This window comes from Eretmochelys imbricata, chromosome 2, assembly GCF_965152235.1.
Source record: "Eretmochelys imbricata isolate rEreImb1 chromosome 2, rEreImb1.hap1, whole genome shotgun sequence".
NCBI classification, from domain to species: domain Eukaryota; kingdom Metazoa; phylum Chordata; order Testudines; family Cheloniidae; genus Eretmochelys; species Eretmochelys imbricata.
Genome location: NC_135573.1, coordinates 7,860,868 through 7,885,147, shown reverse-complemented (window position 1 = coordinate 7,885,147; position 24,280 = coordinate 7,860,868). Strand labels below are relative to the sequence as shown.

At 44.4% G+C, this 24,280-nt stretch overlaps 1 protein-coding gene across 1 annotated transcript in view; it reads right to left on the bottom strand.

Annotated features, from left to right (window-relative positions):
- Positions 1-11,095: 11,095 nt before the first annotated feature.
- Positions 11,096-24,280, bottom strand: part of TSNARE1 (t-SNARE domain containing 1) — a 710,453-nt gene continuing 697,268 nt past the window's right edge. Inside the window, exon 14 of the mRNA XM_077809735.1 lies at positions 11,096-11,492. The gene's annotated coding sequence lies outside the window, so the exon portion shown is untranslated. The remainder of the gene's footprint in view (positions 11,493-24,280) is intronic.

The window sequence follows — 24,280 nt, the reverse complement described above, 5'->3', positions numbered from 1 at the left end:
GACTGTTTTGCCAGGGGGAATCAGAAGAAGCCCAAACCTGGCTGTGTTCAGATCAAAAGGCAAGATACAGCTCTTCAGTAAAGACTTTCCCTTGCAAATGAACAACAGGACTAAACAACAATCCCCGACCATACAATCCGCACACCCTGCAATCTGGGGAACAAACAGAGGGAATGCTAGTGGCTCTTGACTCTGAAGTGCCGTGATCTCCTTGTTACCTAAGCAATGAAAAGAATCGCAGACACCATACGAATCCTTCAGACAGACAGATGCACGGAGCTTTTGCCAACTCCAGCGTTCTCCCAGTGTCTCTGTCAGGCCATCTTTCACCGCTCTCCCTACCTGCACCATCCTCAGCCCCTGTCTTGGCAGTCCCCAAAACGCGCGCTCTCTGGATGCAGAATATGTGGCTGCTCTCTTGTCTTAGACTGAGGCACATCCTTCACACGATGCACAGCCTTTCTAATGCACACCCTACAAACACTTTTCCCCTGAAGCACTCTCACATTGGACTTCCACACACATTCTTAGCTCTATTGGTACCTTCCTTAGCACCACTCATTCTCCACAAGGGGGCGTCACCACATCATAGGGATACGTACAGGAAACGGAAGGAGGGGCATGTCACCAAGGAAGCATACATGGGAATAGCACGAGCCTGGAAGAACAAAAATCAGGAAATCCCAGGCAAGAAATCAGTTATAGCTGGCAAGGAATGTTAGAGACAGCAGGAAGGGGTTCTTCATATATGTCAGACAAAAAAGAAAGATCAAGGACGGTGTGGGCCCGCTGCTCAATGGAGCAGATGAGCCGGTAAGAGAAGATGATAAGAAGGCAGAGCTGCTCTGTCATAAATATAAAGGGAACGGTAAACCCCAGAGGAAAAATCCTCTCACCTGTAAAGGGTTAAGAAGCTAAAGGTAACCTCACTGGCACCTGACCAAAATGACCAATGAGGAGACAAGATACTTTCAAAAGCTGGGAGGAGGGAGAAAAACAAAGGGTCTGTGTCTGTCTGTATGCTGCTTTTGCCGGGAACAGAACAGGAATGGAGTCTTAGAACTTTTAATAAGTAATCTAGCTAGGTATGTGTTAGATTATGAATTCTTTAAATGGCTGAGAAAAGAACTGTGCTGAATAGAATAACTATTCCTGTCTGTGTGTCTTTTTTGTAACTTAAGGTTTTGCCTAGAGGGATTCTCTATGTTTTGAATCTAGTTACCCTGTAAGGTATCTACCATCCTGATTTTACAGAGGTGGTTCCTTTACTTCTATTAAAAGTCTTCTTGTAAGAAAACCGAATGCTCTTTCATTGTTCTAAGATCCAAGGGTTTGGGTCTGTGGTCACCTATGCAAATTGGTGAGGATTTTTACCAAACCTTGTCCAGGAAGTGGGGTGCAAGGGTTGGGAGGATTTTGGGGGGAAAGATGTGTCCAAACTAAACCCAGTAAACCCAGATAAAGTTTGGTGGTGGCAGTGGAAATCCAAGGGCAAAGGGTAAAATAGTTTGTACCTTGGGGAAGTTTTAACTTAAGCTGGTAAAAGTAAGCTTAGGAGGTTTTCATGCAGGTCCCCACATCTGTACCTTAGAGTTCAGAATGGGGAAGGAACCTTGACATGCTCAATGCCTACTTTGCTTTAGTCTTCACACAAAAAAGAGTGCGTGATCAGATGCCGAGAGAAGTTACCATGGACAATAAAGGGGAAAGGATGCAAATCAGGATAAGTAAAGAACACATCAGAGATCTTCTGATTAATTTGAATGAATGTAAGTGTCAAGGTTCCTTCCCCACTCTGAACTCTAGGGTACAGATGTGGGGACCTGCATGAAAACCCCCTAAGCTTATTTTTACCAGCTTAGGTTAACACTTCCCCAAGGTACAAACTATTTTCCTTTTTCCCTTGGACTTTATTGCTGCCACCACCAAGCGTCTAACAGATATATAACTGGGAAAGAGCCCACTTGGAAACATCTTTCCACCCCCAAATCCTCCCCAAACCCTACACCCCCTTTCCTGGGGAAGGCCTGATAAAAATCCTGACCAATTTGCATAGGTGAACACAGACCCAAACTCTTGGATATTAAGAACAATGAAAAAGCAATCAGGTTCTTAAAAGAAGAATTTTAATAGAAGAAAAAGTAAAAGAATCACCTCTGTAAAATCAGGATGGTAAATACCTTACAGGGTAATCAGATTCAAAACATAGAGAATCCCTCTAGGCAAAACCTTAAGTTACAAAAAGACACAAAAACAGGAATCTACATTCCATTCAGCATAGCTTATTTTCTCAGCCATTTAAACAAAACAGAATCTAACGAATATCTAGCTAGATTACTTACTAAGTTCTAAGACTCCATTCTTGTTCTGTCCCTGGCAAAAGCATCACCCAGACAGAGAGAGCCTTAGTTTCTCCCCCCTCCAGCTTTGAAAGTATCTCGTCTCCTCATTGGTCATTTTGGTCAGGTGCCAGTGAGGTTATCCTAGCTTCTTAACCCTTTACAGGTGAAAGGGATTTTCTTCTGGCCAGGAGGGATTTTAAAGGTGTTTACCCTTCCCTTTATATTTATGACAGCAAGTCAGCAGGACTTGATATTATTCACCCCCAGAATGCCAAAGGAATTAGCTGAAGAAATCTCAGAGCCACTGGCAATAATATTTGCAAACTCATGGATGACAGGAGAGGTCCTGGAAGGCTGGAGAAGGGCTAAAGTGGTGCCCATCATTAAAAAGAGGGAAAAGGACAAACTGGGGAATTATAGACCAATCAGTGTGTCTGAGATATCTGAGAAGCTATTAGAGCAATGTATAGAATAGGGCTGTTAATTAATCATAGTTAATGCATGCGATTAACGCAAAACATATTACCTAGATTTTTTTAAAAGTCATGATTAATTGCAGTTTTAATCCCACTGGTAAACAATCATAGAATACCAATTTAAATGTGTTATAAGTAGTTTTGGATGTTGTTCTACAATTTCAAATATATTGATTTCAATTACAACACAATACAAAATGTACACAGCTCACTTTATATTACTATTTTTTATTACAAATATTTGCACTGTAAAAAAGCAAAAGAAATAGTATTTTTCGATTCACCTCATACAAGTCCACTCAGTCCTAGTTCTTGTTCAGCCAATCACCAAGACAAACAAGTTTGTTTACATTTACGGGAAATAATGCTGCCCACTTCTTATGTACAGTGTCACCAGAAAGTGAGAACAGGGGGTTCTCATGGCACTGTTGTAGCCCGTGTTGCAAGATATTTACATGCCAGATATGCTAAACATTCGTATGTCCCTTCATACTTCAATGTGTAGGCACTAAAGTTCTACATTGTTTTGTTTTTGAGTGCAGTTATGTAACAAAAAAAATCTACATTTGTAAGTTGCATTTTCATGATAACTAGACTGCACTACAGTACTTGTACGAGATGAATTGAAAAATACTATTTCTTTTGTTTATCTTTTTCACCATGAAAATATTTGTAATACAAAAAAAAATTTGTAATGAGCACTGTACACTTTGTATTCTGTGTTGTCATTGAAATCAATATATTTGAAAACGTAGAAAAACATCCAAAACTATTTATAATACATTTAAATTGGTATTCCATTATTGTTTAACAGTGCAATTAAAACTGCAATTAGTTGCCACTATTTTGTTTAATCTCATGATTAATTGCGATTATTTTTAATCGTTTGACATCCCTAGTATAAAACATTCAGTTTGAAAATATCTGGCGGAGGAAGCAGCCAGCATGGCTTTACTACAAATCATGCCATTCAGCTTGATTTCCTTCTTTGACAAGGTAACTACTTTGATGGATAGGGGGAATGCAGTGGACATAATATATGTGGAGTTTAGCCAGGCTTTTGACATAGTCCCACATGACGTTCTCACAAGTAAGATGGAGAAATGTGGGTTCAGTAGAACTACCATTAAGTGGATAGATAATTAGTTAAACAACCGCAAACAAAAAGTAACTATTAGTGGAATTTTTGGTTTCAGAGTAGCAGCCGTGTTAGTCTGTATCCGCAAAAAGAACAGGAGGACTTGTGGCACCTTAGAGACTAACAAATCTATTAGAGCATAAGCTTTCGTGAGCTACAGCTCACTTCATCGGATGCATAGAATGGAACATATAGTAAGATATATATATACACACATACAGATAAGTTAGAAGTTACCATACAAACTGTGAGAGGCTAATTAGTTAAGATGAGCTATTATCAGCAGGAGAAAAAAACTTTTATAGTGATAATCAAGATGGCCCATTTAGACAGTTGACAAGAAGGTGTGAGGATATTTAACTTAAGGAAATAGATTGAATATGTGCAATGACCCAGCCATTCCCAGTCTCTATTCAAATCCAAGTTAATGGTATCTAGTTTGCATATTAATTCAAGCACAGCAGTTTCTCGTTGGACTCTGTTTTTGAAGCTTTTCTGTTGCAAAATTGCCACCCTTAAGTCTTTTACTGAGTGGCCAGAGAGGTTGAAGTGCTCTCCTACCGGTTTTTGAATGTTATGATTCCTGATGTCAGATTTGTGTCCATTTATTCTTTTGCATAGCTCGTTCACCTGCACATCTCCCAATGTGATATATGCCATCATGTGCCAGCAATGCCCCTCTGCCATGTACATTGGCCAAACCGGACAGTCTCTACGCAAAAGAATAAATGGACACAAATCTGACATCAGGAATCATGCAAGTTCAGATTTTTAATGAGCTTATTGATGGACCCGGCATGGATACAAAATTTGCATCCACGTCTGATCTGCAATCTGCAAATATGGTCCATGGATATCCACAGATTTGCAGGGTTCTAGATATAAAATTTTGATCTGCATCCATCCATGACCTGCAAACCTAGCCCATGGTTATCCATATCCATGGCTGTGGATATCCACAGATATAAAGTGGATATTTGCAGGGCTCTACCAATTGACTAAACTGAAACGTGCATTTTGAACTGGCCCGTAGCCTAGCAGCAGCTATCAAGCAGTGACTCAGCTGCAAGGGAAACAGCGACTTAGCTAGATGCCTTGGTCCCACATTGTGAATCACCATACAAGTAATCTGAGCAATTCTGAAATAAATTTAATGTCTGAGAGAGAGCAAATGCTGCTCCCTCGTGATGGCAGACACATGCTGAGTCCACTTAAAAAAATGCAATGCAAAGAACTCCAGCAGCAGCAGCGTTATCAGCCATGTGCTGGGGACTATGCAATTCTTTCCTAAGGAAGGCCATGAACCAGGCACACCACTGATGCAGCCTGTCCATAATTGAGCACAGTCAGCATAGTAACAGCCATAGGATCAGCCCCCACAACTGAGCACAGACAGCGTGGTTACAGCCATACAGTCAGCCCCACAACTGAGCACAGACAGCGTGGTTACAGTCATACAGTCAGCCCCACAACTGAGCACAGACAGCGTGGTTACAGCCATAGGATCAGCCCCACAACTGAGCACAGACAGCGTGGTTACAGCCATAGGATCAGCCCCACAACTACGCACAGACAGCGTGGTTACAGCCATAGGATCAGCCCCACAACTACGCACAGACAGCGTGGTTACAGCCATAGGATCAGCCCCACAACTGAGCACAGACAGCGTGGTTACAGCCATAGGATCAGCCCCACAACTGAACACAGACAGCGTGGTTACAGCCATAGGATCAGCCCCACAACTGAGCACAGACAGCGTGGTTACAGCCATAGGATCAGCCCCACAACTGAGCACAGACAGCGTGGTTACAGCCATAGGATCAGCCCCACAACTACGCACAGACAGCGTGGTTACAGCCATAGGATCAGCCCCACAACTGAGCACAGACAGCGTGGTTACAGCCATAGGATCAGCCCCACAACTACGCACAGACAGCGTGGTTACAGCCATAGGATCAGCCCCACAACTGAGCACAGACAGCATGGTTACAGCCATAGGATCAGCCCCACAACTGAGCACAGACAGCGTGGTTACAGCCATAGGATCAGCCCCACAACTGAGCACAGACAGCGTGGTTACAGCCATAGGATCAGCCCCACAACTGAGCACAGACAGCGTGGTTACAGCCATAGGATCAGCCCCACAACTGAGCACAGACAGCGTGGTTACAGCCATAGGATCAGCCCCACAACTGAGCACAGACAGCGTGGTTACAGCCATAGGATCAGCCCCACAACTACGCACAGACAGCGTGGTTACAGCCATAGGATCAGCCCCACAACTGAGCACAGACAGCGTGGTTACAGCCATAGGATCAGCCCCACTACTACGGACAGAAGCACAGCTACAGCCACGGAACCAGATCATAGAAAGATTTGGAGGTGGAAATCTTTTAAGGCATAGGGTACGTCTACACAGGGATAAAAGCTCCACATCACATCCGTGGCTGGCCCAAGTCAGCTGACTCGGGGTCTCAGGCTCCAGGGCTAAAAAAATCTCTGTGTAGGTGTTCGGGCTCAGACTGGACCCCGAGCTCTGGGACCCTAGGTGGGTGGAAGGTCCTATCAGCTAACCTCAAACTCATGTTAGAATCATAGAATATCAGGGTTGGAAGGGACCTCAGGAGGTCATCTAGTCCAACCCCCTGCTCAAAGCAGGACCAATCCCCAATTAAATCATCCCAGCCAGGGCTTTGTCAAGCCTGACCTAAAAACTTCTAAGGCAGGAGATTCTACCACCTCCCTAGGTAACGCATTCCAGTGTTTCACCACCCTCCTAGTGAAAAAGTTTTTCCTAATATCCAGCCTAAACCTCCCCCACTGCAACTTGAGACCATTACTCCTTGTCCTGTCCTCTTCTACCACTGAGAATAGTCTAGAACCATCCTCTCTGGAACCACCTCTCAGGTAGTTGAAAGCAGCTATCAAATCCCCCCTCATTCTTCTCTTCTGCAGACTAAACAATCCCAGTTCCCTCAGCCTCTCCTCACAAGTCATGTGTTATATGTTTGCAGTTATGCTTATGTAATCTCTGCTCTCAGGTTGTGTGAGTCCCTTAAGGCTTTTAAGAGGTCATGTTTAATACAGCACTAGAAGCTTTAGGCTTTGCCAATTCTTTTTATGTTTTACATTGTACGTTTTATGCTGCTGGGCTTTGCAAGAAGTCCTAAGACACAAGCCATATTTTCTCCATGTACCAAATCCCCAACAAACTAGCGTACTGTTCTTTTCCTCCTGTATTTCCAGTGATGTGACATCTAACCTTTCATGGCTTCCAGTCCTCTGCAGAATCCAAGCACTGATGGATAATCAGGAATGTCCATTTCCTGTTTTCACACATTTACGCCCCACCCCCACCCCCACACTGGAACCCAGTGACAGAGGTTTGAGGCGCTTGCTTTTCTTGCGGAGGTGTCAACAAATAAACCTCAGAATTGCTAATGAAAGCAGCAGGGCAAATCTTCTAAGTGTACAACTTTCTCTGTGCTCTCCCGTAACCCTAGTTATGGCAAGTGAAAAGCTTAAATTGTTCACATCGGGGTCAGATCTGTGTTTGCTTATACTGTGGCTTCCATCCCTGGACTATGATAAGTGAGACATTCACTGTACCCTTTGTACAGTGGAATAGGGGTTTAAAAAGCTAATAACCTAATGACTTTCTAACCATTTATTTGCTATTACTGTTTTGCTAACTGAAACCCAACAAATTGAAGACACATGCCAATTATCAACAGCATCCCAGGCCCAGAACCTGCAGCATTCTATTGTGAAGCTGGTCAATTTCCACCATCACTGTGTATGAGCATCAACCAATTTACTTTTAAGTAGAATTAAATCTATTAATTTTCTGTCCATGGCAATGTCAGGCAAGGTAAGGCGGAGCTCATCTGCTGTCCAACGCAAATCATAAATTATAGGCTCATCAATACAGGGAAGCATCCAATTAAACTTCCTTATTACATTTCACTAAGTTGCCCCGGACCAATTAGAACCATTTTTCTTTTTGGTCTAATTAGGTTCAACTCAACTCTGCTGTGTTGAAAGCTGTAATAAATGAACACATGAGAAGCACAGTTCAGAAGCCATGTGAGGGATCATTTATATGCTCTGGGCTGCTGCTTTGGAAAGGGCTCTACCTAATTATGTGGGTTAATGCACTCATACAATATGGATGAATTGCAGCCATTTCCAATGGCTTGAGGCCCCTGAGACCGATAGAACTGCAGATTAATAAGTAGTTAGTGAGTGATCTGTTGAACTGTCTTATCACTCTTCACTTTTGCTTTGTGTCTGGAGTGCTAAAGAGGAGAAATATGTGAAAGAAATCCAATTCTTTGTTCTATCTCAGAAACTTGCTTGGTAGGAAATGAGCGAAATTGGTGAATGATGAGATACAGCACTTGATATTTCCCACTTCAGTGGGCTTTGGATCAAACCCACAGTGCACAGGAGAAATAGCTGTCTCACTAATATAGTAGATTTTAGGTGTCTTCCATTTCATTTATTAGGTACAGTTTTATCAGTGAATTTTAGTGGTCATGATACATCGTAATGGGTACAGTAGAAGTACCTAAGGTAAAATAGATATAGAGAAGCAAGGTTTGCCAAGACAAGATTAGAATTGACAAGGTTGGAGAATGTATTCCTCTATATGTCCCTAAAAATGGGTGCGGCTCTGTTATATTCCCCGACAAATATTCATGAGCACAGACCTGGGGGTCAGAGAGGCGTTTGGCCTCTACACTCAGTTAATCATTGGCTTATGGTGCTGAAACTACTGCCAGACATGGCATTGGGTGCTGCTTTTGTGATGTGACGACTTGTTCTTAAGACACTGGACAAAGACTCCCAGTCAATGGAAGTTTGACTCATTAGTGACTAGTACTGGCCTCAGCTCATTAAGTTTTTGTTCTGTGTTTCTTCAATTGTTTGAGTCATGTTCTCTTTACTTTTCTTCCACATTTGCCAGGGTTCAGAGACTCCTCAGTAACACCCATAAAAGGAGCGTTTAGAATTCTCTCTCGTCTCATACAGTTCTCATTATCCACATCCAGCTGCTCCCCGTGCTTCTGGTTGGGCATTTTGCCCAACCAGAACTGCCAGCTCCTGGGGGTTTCCGCTCAGAAGTCTGCATTGTGTGATATGGTAAGTAAGAGGAGACAGTGCCAATGTGTGTATTCAGAGTATTTATATTAATGAATATGGGCATCGGCAGAGTAAACAGCAGTTTAATGGTATTGCTGGATTAATCTGTCATGGAAATGGGAGGATGAATGTGCCTTCATAGTGTGCAAATCAATGAAAAACATAAATTCGAAGTGAATACATTTGTTTATAGCAATTTCACAGAATCATTATTTCTAAAATATGTTTTCTCATTGTCAATAGATGGTACATTACTAACGTAGCTCCCATTGAGGATTAGTAAACGGCTAAGGGATTTCAAACACAGTCTTTCATCTCTGGGTCACTGGCTAAAAGGCCCTCAGGCTCTAGTAACCAAAAACAATTACTATCTAACAGCTGTTTGATGGTCTCAATCCAGGACAGGTGTCATGCAGATCACAACAAGCCACTACCACCCCTGATGTGACTGGGCAAACTTGCTGGTAGTCTGAGCTCAGGGCCTGAATTGCAGAGGGATACTGAGCTGCACACCCACACCAGAGGTGATAACCCCAGGACCAGATATAAAGACGGAAGAGTAGGCACCAAATTTTGTGTCTTTTGCCAGGACTAAATTCACTTGAAAATATGTAAATTTCCATTCATCCAACGCTTTAATTGTAACTTCTACATATTACCTATGTATATAACTAATAATTTAGTTGCTAGTTTGGGAGATATACTATTCAATGACGGCATAGGTCTTTTGCCAAACCGAATTTCTCCCATTCTATTAGTATTTAGGCTTTTTTACCTTTAAGCAGTGCTACGCAGCTGCAAGTCCCATTGATTTCAGCACCTCTCAGGATCAAGCCAAGTCAATGCCAAAGCTTCCACCGAGACAATGGTGCATGATCAAGCCATTCTTAACAACCTGATCCTCAGCTTGTGTGAACTGGCATAGCTCTACGGATGTCAATGCAGCGACTTCGGATCCGGTTTGCTGCAGATTTTTTAACTTCCGTAGTGCTCAGAGATATGTAATGTATTGAGGTGGTCAACATTTTTCACATGAAAAGGTTTTTGTTTGTGTTTGTTTCTTGCCAAAAAATGGCCTCTTTTAAAAAATGCAATTTTTCATGAAAAATTGGTGCTATTTCCATTTCTCAGAAAACTGTCCACATCTTTTACTGAAATTTTAATCAAAATAATTATCAACCTTTTTCATTTACTGAAAACTACATTTTCTTAACGGAAACTGGGTTTTCAGTAAATGAAACATTTAAACATTTATTTCAATTACATGTTCAATACAATTTGCAATTATATGAGCTTCTTTTCCAGTTTGTTTGTTTTTAAATCAGCTCTAGTTATATACTTCCTGCCAGCGAGGTATGGCAGGGCTTAATCATAGAATCATAGAAGATGAGGGTTGGAAGAGACCTCAGGAGGTCATCTAATCCAAGCCCCTGCTCAAAGCAGGACCACCCCCAACTAAATCATCCCAGCCAGGCTTTGTCAAGCCGGGCCTTAAAAACCTCTAAGGATGGAGATTCCATCACCTCCTTAGGTAACCCATTCCAGTGCTTCACCACCCTCCTAGTGAAATAACTGATCTTATTTTCTGATCTTCCATTGCTGTGTCCCCAAAATAAATAAACAGGGCCTTTGAGAGGTGTTGTTTTGTGTATGTAGAGCTGAGAGTCTAAGGCTATGTTTACACCATGCTACAGTGCAGATGACATGGGTGTGAGCTGCACAGCGCACCAAAGTGTTGTGCCCTAGCTGCCCCATGTGGACACAGCTGGCACCAACTAAATGGTACCTTAACATAGTTCTCTTCCAAACCGAGAACCCCTGCATCAACTAAACAGCCAGCTGATCTGTATGCTAATAATATGCGTAATCCTAAAATGTCTTCGTGTTTTGCCCAGAAGAGCAATTTCTGAAGTAGCAGTTTACTGTACGTGAATTTCCTCTGCCTGTACGAGATTATTTTTAAACCCTGTAAAAAAAGAAACCAACAAAACACATTGACTTTCATGGCTTTAAAAGAACAAAATTAGCGATCAGGAACATGTTGAAAGAAAAAAACTATAAAGCTGAACTCTCAGTTATACATATTCAAGCACTCTAAACACCAAGCTTCAGCAGCAATGAAATAACATTCCCCAGATACACAGGACAAGTAAAATCCATAACACAAGATCAAATACAGTGTGTGTCTTCAGTGAAGGAGGTAAAGGGAAAAAAAAAACATTCATGATCACTAATATATGTTACAAAACCTAGCTTTGCTTTCATACAATTACAGTCTTTATTGGTTACAGCAGTTTTAATATCACATATCAAGTAAAGCCGAAATTGATATATGGCCTGAATGTGAAGTATCGTCAGAGTCTGTTCCACTTCATGGTGAGATCAGGTGCTCTGCAAAGATAAGGATAACGGATAAGTATTCATGGGTTTCTCTGAGAGTTGCAGATATAAAGTGCCAGCCCACGGAAGGATGGCTAGTCGAGACATTCCCAAATAAATACATAATCAGTTGTAAGGTGGATACGCAATCCCATCAGCGTGTGCCTGGTTGGAACCAGTCTAGGCATACAGGAGAGAGCAGAGACTCTCTCGTGGAGGAGGCAGAAGTGGGGGTGGAGATGACGAGGGATTGGCCAAGCTTGGGGAGAAAGCTTAGGCAGGGAACTGTGTTCTGGCGCTGTTATTTGTATTACCAGCGGAGCCCAGCACCAGACGGCAGCAAGGCTGGCCTTTTAAAAAAAATAATGGAGGGGTGCACTAGCCGTTAATGAGTAGGAAGCCGGGTTCAAATCCTAGGTTAGGTCACAAGTGAGCCCATAGCAATTTTGGCCGTGTTGCCATTTGGCCACATAATAAAACCGGACTCTACTTTACTGTACGTGATCACTTTCCCATGACATTTTATTGGTGCCTATGCCTGAAATCCTTCAGAAGATGTACTAAAAAGAAAAGATTACTTTACTGTAAACCAACAAGATACCAAAATAGAGGAGAATGACCAAACCCTGAAAACTCACAAAATACAAACCCACGTGAGTTATTTTAGTAGCAATTATTTGTCTGAGAATAGTACCTGGGGGCCCCAATTGAGATCAGGATCCCAGTGTGGAAGGTGCCATATGTGCACAGAGTAAGACCCACGGTTTGCCATGAACACACGTAAACAGCATAAACTGCTAAAAAGGAAACAGTAAAATCTTCATCTTCAGTAAATGAATTGTACTTATATCATCACAAAACCACTGGACTGTGTTTCACATGAGATTTGAGAGGCTATGGGGAGAAGCCAGAATAGGAATCATATAAACTTGCCTAGCTCTCTAAAAACATCCTCTTCTCTCTCCCTGTACTCTGCCGGGGAATACCATACCCCGATCCAACAGAAGAGTGAAAGGACAGACCAAGCCCTGAGAAGGAGATGGATGTGTCTGTAAGTGCCAAGTATCGATATGGTAATTGGCCACATAAAGAGTGAAAATTGGTGTCCAAAAATTGATGCACAGCTGATCACATTCCTCAGCATTGTTCTTCTCCCTGTAAAAAGTTGCTGGAGTTAATCTGGCCCAATCAAGCCATTCCTGTATTAATGCCTTTTTAAGACAAGCTGCCATGGTTCATAACATTTTGTGTGTGTGCATGAGAGAGAGCTCAGCCTAAGGAAATCCCATGGATCTTGGCTTGGCTTTTCCCTCTGAGGAGCTGGAATCCAAGCTTTCTGTTTGCACTGGGATGAGGGGCACCATATGTTTGACACGTAAACAAGCTCCAATACCAACAGGAGCTGTAATTTTTGGCAGGGTGTGTAACAAGTGGGGATTATGTATCTTGATTTGTGAGCAGAAAAATATCTACATTACAAAACCTACTTAAATCAGGACTAGCTGATCGCTGGGCTGGGACGCAAACCTGTCTTGTGTCTATATCTGGAGATGGATCCTTTGATGCTGTGGCCACAATCCAACTGAGAGAGAGTTTGGGCCATGTGGCCAGCATGGTATAATATTCATTTGGGGTTTAATTTAGGGAAACATGAATCCCTTTTAAGGACCATCAGAAAGGATTTTTATCCCTCCAAATCCTAAAGTTTTGACAGAGTGCCTATGATTATTGTGATTTATATGTAGTGTGGTAACATGCAGGAGCCACAGGCCTGGACCAGGACTTCACAGTGCTGTATAAACAGATAACAAAAAGGCAATCCTTACCCAAAAGAGCTTACTGAATCTAACAGGACAGGGCCTCCACTGGGGTCAATGGGCATTGCTACCCTGAAGCTATTAGCGTTATGCCAAGTTAGCAGCTGAACTCGACATGTTAAGAAATAAAAATTGCCAGAGAGGCTGATCTAACTTCAGTGCAATAATATTTAACAACTTAGGAGCCCAAAATCAGGTCCATGCTCTTTCCCTTGGTGATACTCAAGTCTTCTCTCACTCCCTCTATCTGACATTCTTCATTCATTCTTATTCGTTCACTCTCCGTCCTTTGAGTGAGACTATTCTGATGAGTAATAGTTTGCAGAACGGGGCCCAGGGAATTTTCTGGGGCCTGATCCAAAGTCTGTGGAAGTCAAAGGGAGTCTTTCCATTGACTTGGATGTCTGGATCAGTCTCATACGCTCTCATCCACTCCGGCGTCTAGTCTATTTGTTATTTTCCTACTCGGGGAGTTCAGTGACTAGCAGCCTGTTCATAATTAGTTTTTTTCATTCCTGCTGCTCCAACCCCCCTAAATTATAAGGGCCATCCCCCCTCACCCATTAGTATGAATAATAGAGAGCAGTTGGTCTGAATGGCTAGGCTGTAGTTCACTAAGGTTAACTGCTGTCAGGGAAATGAGCCTTAATGTCCTTGAATGTTTTCAAAAGTCAAATGAGTGCAGTGTCATCTGGATAAATAGCTGCGTGTGCTTGTGCTCAGCATAGAGAGGGGAAGATATAGAGACTACAGTGGGCTAAAAAGAATGCCAGATGGGGCAAGTTTTGTTTGTCTTGGACATTTGCTTCCTGTGAGTAATACAGTATCTGTTCGTCGTTCAATGTGTAGAACTCCAGCTAAAAGCAGGAGCAGGAGCCAAGCCCCAGCATTTAGCCCAGCAGGGGGCAGTCACATGCACTTCTCTGAAATCCAACCAAACTGCAGGCTGGCGCCGCAGCTTTGCCCCAGATGCACATTAGAGCAGCCACAGGGCTGCTCTCCTGCAGATGGGCTGGAGCAGCCCCCTGTGGACCATTCCATCTGGCCAAGATCGCCAGAGCACACCACGCTCTTCCTCTCCCCATGCTGAAACTCTGCTGGGGGAAGCAAGTGGCTTCAATCCACACTTGAGAGAATTCCCAGTTGCCTCACAATGGCAGCCTTAGGTCCACTTTGAAACATTCCTTGCCTCCCTCTCTCCTCCCCGTGCACTGCAGCTACTCAGTGGCATTAACACGACAGCAATTTAGCAGTCCCCTCATTTCTTCACTGTTCCCTCCCGCAGCGCTAGCCTCTCCTGCTCAGACCTTGTGCTGCAGCTTCACAGAAGTTCTGCATCTCCCCTCTGCCCGCGCTCTGCTCAGATCTGTGCTACATCACTAAGGGTGCTTGCTTACCTTCCTACCCCCTGCTCTGCTTCCCCACCCTGCCGGAGCTCTCTCATATTTTCCCGTCCCATGCTGCATACTGAGTGCGCCATATCTATCATATAATAATATCAATCAGTGTTATTATAAAGCACCCCTCCCTGCCTGAGCTGTGGGACACTGAGATGCTCTGTTAATACAATTATACAGGCCCATTTTCTGTTCCCGGTTTACAAAGACTGTCTTTTCATGCCACAGGATAGCCGACCTCTCCACATCGGCATGTTCTGCTAATTTGGGGATCACTGTTGATCCTGGCCATTTTGCAGATGGGCACCAAGAGATTAGGAGAATATGCCTATAGGAAGACAGTAAGCCAGTAACAGGGCTGGGCAGAGAAGCTGGAATTTCCAGTTCCCTGCTTGAACCATTAGCTCATGGGTCCTTGCTATTGCTGTTGATTTTGTGTGGAAGGTGCTCAGATGCTATGGGGAGGGACAGCAGTATAAAACCCAAAGATAAGCTGAAACCAATACTCTATCTCTCATAGAATCATAGAACATCAGGGCTGGAAGGGCCCTCAGGAGGTCCTCTAGTCCAACCCCCTGCTCAAAGCAGAACCAACCCCAACTAAATCATCCCAGCCAGGACTTTGTCAAGCCGGGCCTTAAAAACCTCTAAGGATGGAGATTCCACCACCTCCCAAGGTAACCCATTCCAGTGCTTCATAACCCTCCTAGTGAAATAGTGTTTCCTAATATCCAACCTAGACCTCCCCCATTGCAACTTGAGACCATTGCTCCTTGTTCTGTTGTCTGCCACCACTGAGAACAGCCGAGATCCATCCTCTTTGGAACCCCCCTTCAGGTAGTTGAAGGCTGCTATCAAATCCCCCCTCACTTTTCTCTTCTGCAGACTCTCAGGAGGCTTTTCGCTGTTGCCCATCACCAAAGCAACTGAGCACCTCCTGGTAAAATACTCACAACCCTTACAGTGGGAATGGTTAGGCCCTTAGGTACCTTACTTTAAGGCCCCATGTTTGAAAACTGGGGCACGTATGTTTTATTTATGGTATTACACCAAGTTACCCAGAGCCTGTTGGACATGGGATATGACATAAATACATAATTGTTATCACTGCACTATTATTTGCTTCGTGGCGGTCTACTTGGGTTCAATTAAATAAGAAGAAATAAAAAACGTGACATGACAGCCAAGGCAAACAACAATATATTCCAGCTCTTCGAAGCTGAATCTAATCAGACAGCAGATTAATCTGAGAACTGCACCACGGACACAGTGAATCTGGTGGAGCTGAGTTTTTATCTAGGCCTTGTTCAGAGGCAATCTACGGGGCTGTGGGTATGCTTTCAGTAAAGTCTGCTTTTCTAGCAACATATATTGCTCCCTTTTAAATAATTATTTTCCTCTAATTTGCCACAAAGGTTATGCAGATAACTAAATTATATTCCCCTTTGCTACACATAACTTCTTTTCATTATACAAACCCTCTTACCCTTGTCCCTAGTGGATATTTGTCCATGGCACAAAAGCCACTGTCAGATTTGGCACGGCTGGCTATCTCCGCTTAGGATCAGTGATGTACTGCCTGTAATTTAACAAGAGTTCTTTAATGGTCGTACACCCTGGGCTAGATTCACACGGGGGTCTTGGGCATTGCAATACCTACCTTTTAGGTGCCCTGCCTCCCAGTGGCATTCACAGCCCTGAGTTAGTCACCCAGGCTCTCCATGCATTGTATGGGGAGATGTAGGTGCTTAAGACTGGGATTCATGGAAGCTAGCATGCTGAGTGGGGAGCTGCCTAAGCCAGCCAATAGGAAATGCCAAGGAGAGGGATGTGGGCTAAGCCCCGCCCATCAAAAGGAGCTAGGACCTAACTCTGAACTGGAGGGAGGCAACTCCCTCTACTTGGGATTCACAACCTTGGAAACTCTCCTGGAGACAGATACCTAAGTGACATCAGCACATTCTCAAGAAGAAATGAGGAGGTGGTGCCTTGCTTATACCTAGTACCCCACTGGTTCGAGCACTTATGCAGATTGAGGGAGACCCTAGTTCAAATCTCCACTCTGCCTGGTTCACAGCAGATGCCCAGGTCTTCTCCCATAAAGGGGAATTCTGCAACCACTAGGCCATGGAGTCATTCTCCTTCGCTGGCCCCAGGAATATTTATGTATTTCATACAAATTGGCCAGCTGCAACAGAAGAAATGGAGAGACACCCGCCCCAGACTACCTTCCTAGAGCCCAGTGGTTCATGCAGTGAGGTGGGAGACCTGGGCACAAACCCTAGTCCACAGGAGTGGCATTGGAACCTGGCTCTCTCACATGTGAGGAGAGTGCTCTAACCACTGGACCATGGGGTATGGGAGGAGAGGTCACCTCAGCCTAGGAGTAGGTGTACTAAGAGCACATCTACCAGATCAGGCCCTGCAAACAAGCCAGGTGTGGGAACACTTAGCTTGTGAATGCTACCAGGGTTTAGGTGCTGAGCAGCTCACTGTTGTCAGGACTCAAGCAGCAGTATGCATGCCTGCTGGCACAAACGTAGGCACCTAGGCAACGTTAATGAGGGAAACTTTGGTGCCCATGAATTTTAAGGGCCTACAGGGCTAGGCAGCAGCTGAATGATAGGATTATGAATGCAAGTGGCACCTAAATGCTGGACTTAGGTGCCTAAAGTGGCAGTTAAGAGCCTGTTTACATGGCGAGCTAGTGTGTAGCAAGCCAAGGTGTGAATCTACACCGCAGTAACTCACTGGGTGGACCCTGCTACCATGCGCTAATGTTCTGTAATGCAGTTTGATGTACTACTTGTTCAAACTATAATGGGGCCAAGATTTGGAGCACTGAGTCTATTGACGATATAGCACAGATTTCAGCTGTATAAACGGATGTGAGTTTTGGGGTGTGTATGAAGACCTCCGGAAGAAGTTGTCTCTAGCAAGAACCCAGAGAAGGTGTAATTCCATTAGAAGCAGGCATTCCACACTTCCCTTCATTTTCATGCTAGAGTTTTAGCAAGGGGTCCTTGAGAATCCACTCCGACCCGTCACAGTTGAGGAGTGACCCAGGATTGGCTTGGCAGAGGATATTCCACATCAGACTGCAGTGCATTGGCAGGGCACATTCCAGTGGGAAATCCCCAACTGGATTAGCAATGGGGTGTTGCAGAGAAGGACTATAGCACTTTGGTAGAGCTGTGTTAAGGATTGGGAACAACAGGGAGTTCCACTGGTCAGAACTGAGGTGAAAATGCAGGGCAGGAATAACAAGGAACGCTGTAGATCAGAACTGAACGGTGCTGGTTGCACTTTGGGGATGGTGAGTGGCAGGACTGGGAATGCTGGGGATCAGGATAGAAGGGGATCGGCTGAAATCTGAAGTTTTGAGAATACTAAACCTGGTGTTTACCTGACTTCCTATTTCCTGACTTTCAAAAGCACCACGTTTATCCCCGCAAAATGTACCCGCTGTTGTGAAATGTCCCTCCTACACTCTGAGCTGGTCACAACAAGAGCAGGGCTTCAAATGCAGGCATTTGGCTGTTGCTGGCTGAGAATACACCAAATCCATCCCCATTCATCAACAAACAGAAGCAGGCTGGTCAGAGGGGGAAAAGAAAAGAGCTCCCCCAACCCCTTTTCCGGTTAGAGTATGAGACTGGATCTCTCCCACTGTCATTTTGGGAAGGGAATGGCTTACATAACACAATATCTTCACTACCAAAATTGGGGGCCCAGGATGCTGGACACCGTATATACACACTGCAAGAGAGACCCCCCCCTTCCCCACTAAGTTTACAGTCACAATAGCCAAGGCAGCCAAAGGCTGGGAGAAAGGCAGTGCGATCCCCCACCATTTTACAGCTGGGGCACAGACGTGTTAAGGGACTTGCCCAGGCTCACAAAGGGAGTTTGTAGCAGAGCTGGGATTTAAACCTAGATCTCATGAGCCCCTCCTCCAATGCCTCAACCACAAGACCAGCCTTGCTCATCTCTGTCTGTCATTAGCTAAATCAAACAGAACATTTCTTATATGAGAGATTCCATTCCAGCCCAGAGCTTTATCTAAGGACATAAGAATGGCCATACTGGGTCAGACCAAAGGTCCATCTATCCCAGTATCCTGTCCTCTGACAGTGGCCAATGCCAGGTGCTTCAGAGGGAATGAACAGAACAGGTAATCATCAAGTGATCCATTCCCTGTCGCTCATTCCCAGCTTCTGGCAAACAGAGGAAGTATTTAGTTGAGTTCAGGTGGGGAGGTGAAGCAAAGACTGTTACTCCCACACACCCCTGAAACCAAGTGTAGGGAGACATATATAAGCAGGTGTCTAGGGTATGCTGCAGCAGGAAGCCACCAATGTTACAAGTTCCATGGGCCATTATAGGCAACTTAGATTCAAGTGGCAATGTTCAGTGCAGCTTGCTGACAATTACACGGGATGCTTTGCTCTGACTAAACAGTAAGTCACATTTCAGATCCCAGGGGTATATTTTCATTGCCAAAAAATCTTTTGCTTCTGGGTAAGCTTACCCATTCCTTCTCTCCTCCACAGTCACTCCCCCTAGCAGGGAGATGCAGTAGTAGAGGGTGAGTGCAGTTTTCTTTTGGTCACTTAGCTACCCAAAACCACATCTGGTTTCATAATACACCATGACACTGTCTCCTTGACAACTCTGTCTCATGTCACTTTTCTCTGCCTTCTAGCTCTAGAGCTGCACTGGGAATTTTTGCAAAGGGCTCCGGCTAATGTCCAACCCTGGACATAATTGCTTTTCCGTTTCCAGTAGGTGTTTTCTGCTTGATTCAGACAGTTGCCATATGCCCTGAACACACTATTTTGCGTTTGCTTTAGAAGTGAAACTGAGGTCGTGAGAGGTCATCCGGCCCTGTTAGCGTCCGCCAACAGGACACCTACGAAGCCACCAGCACTGGGAGCTAATGGGCTATACCCTCAGCTAGTGTGAATCACTATAGCTCCACGGACTTCACTGACGCTACGGATTTACACCACCCATGAATCTGGCCCCCATCGCCCTTAGCTCCTAGAGCTTCACCCCCGCCCAGCTCGTCCTCACTCCCTCCTCTAGGGCATTACCATGCCACTTCTGGTCTGAGAGCCTGACCAGCTCAGTGCAGAGCTCGCCTGCTACTTCAGAGCCAGGCTCCATCAACTCCTCCACTGCCGACACAGACCGGTATGCTTTTGGACATCTTGCACCCGAAAAGTTTGGAAAGAGGAAAACACGTGCAAGCTGGCACCGAAACCACGCTGATCCAGACAAGCTCAGGCAGGAGGGATCCCTTTCAAACCGAAGTCACTGGGATGAAGGAAGCAAAGGATTTCTACTTCTCTGCTACAGCAGCAGTGACGTCACACCCAGCAGAAACTTTCCGGCTTATAAACTGCTGCATAAGCCTAGATGGCTTCCATTCAGCCCCAGAATCCAGTATCATTATCTTATTCCACAAAGAATAGCACTCTCTTCTGGGACAGTCTTTTGGGACGCCAGTAACAACATGAGCAAACTTCTCCAGTGCCATCCTCTTCAAAAGAGGGGAGAAGGGAGGATCCAGGCAGAGATTATAAGTGGCAGAAGAACTCTGACTTCATCCTGTTGCCTTGAAAAAACGGTTAAAAGCGCAATCTGCACAAGATCTAATCTAAGTGACATTAAACAGATGGCGCTGAATAGCCAAGAAAATTGCACGGCTCTCCCCATCAATGAGCTCTCTTCGCACTTTCGGCTGCATTAGTTCCGTGTAGCTACTCATTTTTGTATTTACCTATTTATTTTTAACAGATGAGTAGGATTGCCTGGGGGGAGTGAAGTTGTTAGCTTAATAGTCAGGAATCCTGTTGCTGGTAAGCAAGAAAAATAAGGGGAGAGCATGGCATGCATTTTTTTCTGGAATCTGCTAACGCTTCAGAGGAGGAGGAGGTTTCCTCCTGTTCTTGGCTGCCATGAAAGTGACTCCAGTGGTGTCAAGGGCATCTCTCTTTGCAGCTGGGGCAGCTTTCAGGAGACAGCAGCTTGTGGAGATCAGCAGAGATTGTGTTCCCACAGAGACTTTTTAGTCATCCTTTTATTGCAAAAAGGCCATTTCAAAGATTTATCTGAAAAGACACAGACACTGGCATTTGCAGGGCCTACTTTCCTCCCTGCCCTCCCGCCCAAGCTGTGCTCTGAAGCGTTCTTGTGCATCCACCAGGTTTTGTTTATTCTTTAACCTTTTCATACCCACACACAAGCCACCAGTTCTGCAGGACTGTACAGACCTCCACTTTGGACCTTTTAATCCTGTTCCCCAAATCAGCATGAGCTCAGAAAGTCTCAGTCAAGAGGTGTAAGTCTAGTCTTCCCTCTCCCATACTCGGAGCTAAGAATACTCCCTTCTCTTTTGGACTCTCAGAAGCTTTAGGAGTGAGTGGGCAGGGGTCGTGGTTTCTTTAAGGCAATCATGCAAGCGTCTCTCGAGTCTATTCAGCCACTGTCCACTTTTCCTGGGGACTATACGGCTGGCAGCCTCACAGTTGGCAATCTTTTCTTACTGGAGGGAAGAGAGAGAGAGAATTATAGCTTTGTGTGGGTGACCCTCAGGAGAACATGATGAGGAGAACCTGGCCAGAGAAGACACCAGGGACTGGCCACTGCTTGGTACCTGACTTGACAAATCACCAGTTTGCTATAAATCCTATGTTCCTACGGAAACATGTAGAACTACTTGCATTCAACCTTCTATTTGGGTGAACTTTCAGTAGCGCAAGTTGCTTATTCAGACCAAAGTACCTGTGGCGGCAGAGAGACAATTTCAGGGAGGTGAATGCTCACAGAGTAGGGAATGTAGCCCTAGTCTGACTGGTGTACAAATTATATTTAACACCCATTCAACATATCATTTCCTTTTCACTGTATCTGGGAGCACACCTACCGATAGCTACAGGGCAGTACTAGATCTTTGCCTCGGCACTTGCGTTTAGCTACAAGCAAAATTTATTCTATGAGGTGACAAAAGGAAAGCCTTGTTCACACTGAAGCTGTAACAGACATATTCAATCTTAAGAGAAAAGAAGCAAATGGAATGGACTGGATTAATTTTTAAATCAAGAAGGATGGGTTTTTTTTCTAAAAAGATACACTCTAGTTCAAACAGAAATTGTTTTGGGGAAGGTCTATGACCCGTGTGAGGCAAGAGGTCAGACCAGATGATCTCAGTGGTTCCTTTTGGACTTAGAATACAGGAATCTGCTCTGCATCCTTCCCAATCCTAACAATTATTTAACCCTTGAGTGTATATTCTGGGCTGAATCCTACAAATCTATTCATGGTGTGCAGCAGGGGCTGGTGTGCACAGGTAAGGTGAAGCACTAGGCTTGATCCACTGCACTGAGTGCAAGTATGGTTCTGGGTCCACTGACTGTTCATTGACTTGCAAGAGCAAATGGCAAATAAGCAGCAAGGTGAGGGCAGAGAATAGGCCTGTCAGAGAAGACCTGGGTTAAAGTAGGGGGAAAGAAGCTGAGGCTGACTCTCTTCTGCATGAGAACTGATTGTTAGGGCCAGACCTGATGTCACTTACAACTGCTTCTGGGCAACTCTTAGTTGTGCCACCGTTGTAAGGTGCTTACTGATCATTATGACTACTACTAATTACCCGAGCCCCTTTGTGCTAGGTGCTGTAAACACATAGTAGACAGTCCCTGTCCTGAAGAACTTACAATCTGAATAAAGAAGAGATCATATTGCCGCTATATAAATCCATGGTACACCCACATCTTGAATACTGAGTGTGGTCGCCCCATCTCAAAGAAGATATATTGAAATTGGAAAAGGTTCCGAAAAAGGCAACAAAAATGATTAGGGGTATGGTATTCCATATGAAGAGAGATTAATAAGACTGGGACTTTTCAGCTTGGAAAAGAGACAATTAAGGAGGGATACGATAGAGGTCTATAAAATTATGACAGGTGTGGAGAAAGTAAATAAGAAAGTGTTATTTACTCATTCTCATAACACATGAACTAGGGGTCACCAAATGAAATTAATAGGCAGTAGGTTTAAAACAAACAAAAGGAAGTATTATTTCCACACAATGCACAGTCAACCTGTGGAACTCCTTGCCAGAGGATGTTGTGAAGGCCAAGACTATAACAGGGTTCAAAAAAGAACTAGATGAGGTCATGGATTATAGGTCCATCAATGGCTATTACCCAGGTTGGGTAGAGATGATGTCGCTAGCCTCTGTTTGCCAGAAGCTGGGAATGGGCAACAGGGGATGGATCACTTGACGATTACCTGTTTTTTTCATTCCCTGTGGGGCAACTGGCATTGGCCACTGTTGAAAGACAGGATACTGGGCTAGATCGACCTTTGGTCTGACCCAGTATGGCCATTCTTATGAGCCAGAGAGGGGGAAAACATACAAGCAGAGTGAACAATATGATGGTGGCAAATGCTGTATTAGTTGCATGATTGGGGGTGTGGGGAGGAGATGGAGAGTTTAATTTGTAGGAGATCAGTTAAATGGAAAGGGTTAAGGATGCAGGATGATGGGGACAAGGTAAGGAGAAGAGGCCAAAAGGGACAAATGTGGAGTGAAGCTGAGGTGAGCAGGCTGTGAGGGAGGGAGGGAGTTGGAGCAAACAGCCAATCAGCACAGGGCAGAGGAAGTCAGAGACCATGCACAATTTTGATTGGATGTCCAGAGGTCCCTGCTTTGGCTGCTTCTGCCCCTAACCACTGGAGTCTCTGGCTGGCTCTTCTCCGCATTTCCCCCAAAGCCGTGTGGTGTGGGGGCCACAGACCAGTGGTGGATAGGCATAACAGAGTGGAACTCTACCATGCCCTCTCCCTTGTGCCCTCTAACCGCCTTGGTCAGTTTCATCCCATTACTCCTAGTTCTGTCTTCTTAGACTGGGGTATTTGAAAGGAGGGGAAGTGTTGAGAAAGGACCTCTCATGCTACACGTTATCAATAGTAATCTAATTGTTCCTGTTTAAAATTCTCCACCTACGATGTAGTTAAGCCCATTTTCGGTGTAATGTCCTGTATACACAAAAACGTCATTTTCATTGCCTTCTCTACCATGGAGCACATGCAGCCCTTCAATCAGCCTAATATAATTCCCAGGGTAATGGACTGCTTCCTGCCAGTTTCATTTCTGTATACTAGCATTGTGCATATCAATGATGATAATTCTGTTTATTCATTGACTTGATTATTACCTTCTGGTATTTGAAGGAGGCAAAACAAGAAGGGAGGGAGAGGAATTATTTCGGGGCTCCAAGGGGTGTCGGAGAAGAAGGATATGAAACCGCGCTCATGTACATTGCTATTGGATAGGAAGTAATCTTTCCTAAGGGTGAAGTCTGTTAAACAGTGGAAGAGTGTCTCAAGGGAAGTGGTGGAAGTCCCATTGCTTACAACTTTTTAAATGACTTTCTGATACCACCGTGACTGGTGTCTTGGAAATACCTACAAGAGAAGAAGGAAAACTGAACTGGACAAAACACTGGAGAACAGACAGCAGGGAACAATCATGAATCAGCTGTGGGATGGAAAAGACCTATAAATCTGTCATGTCTAA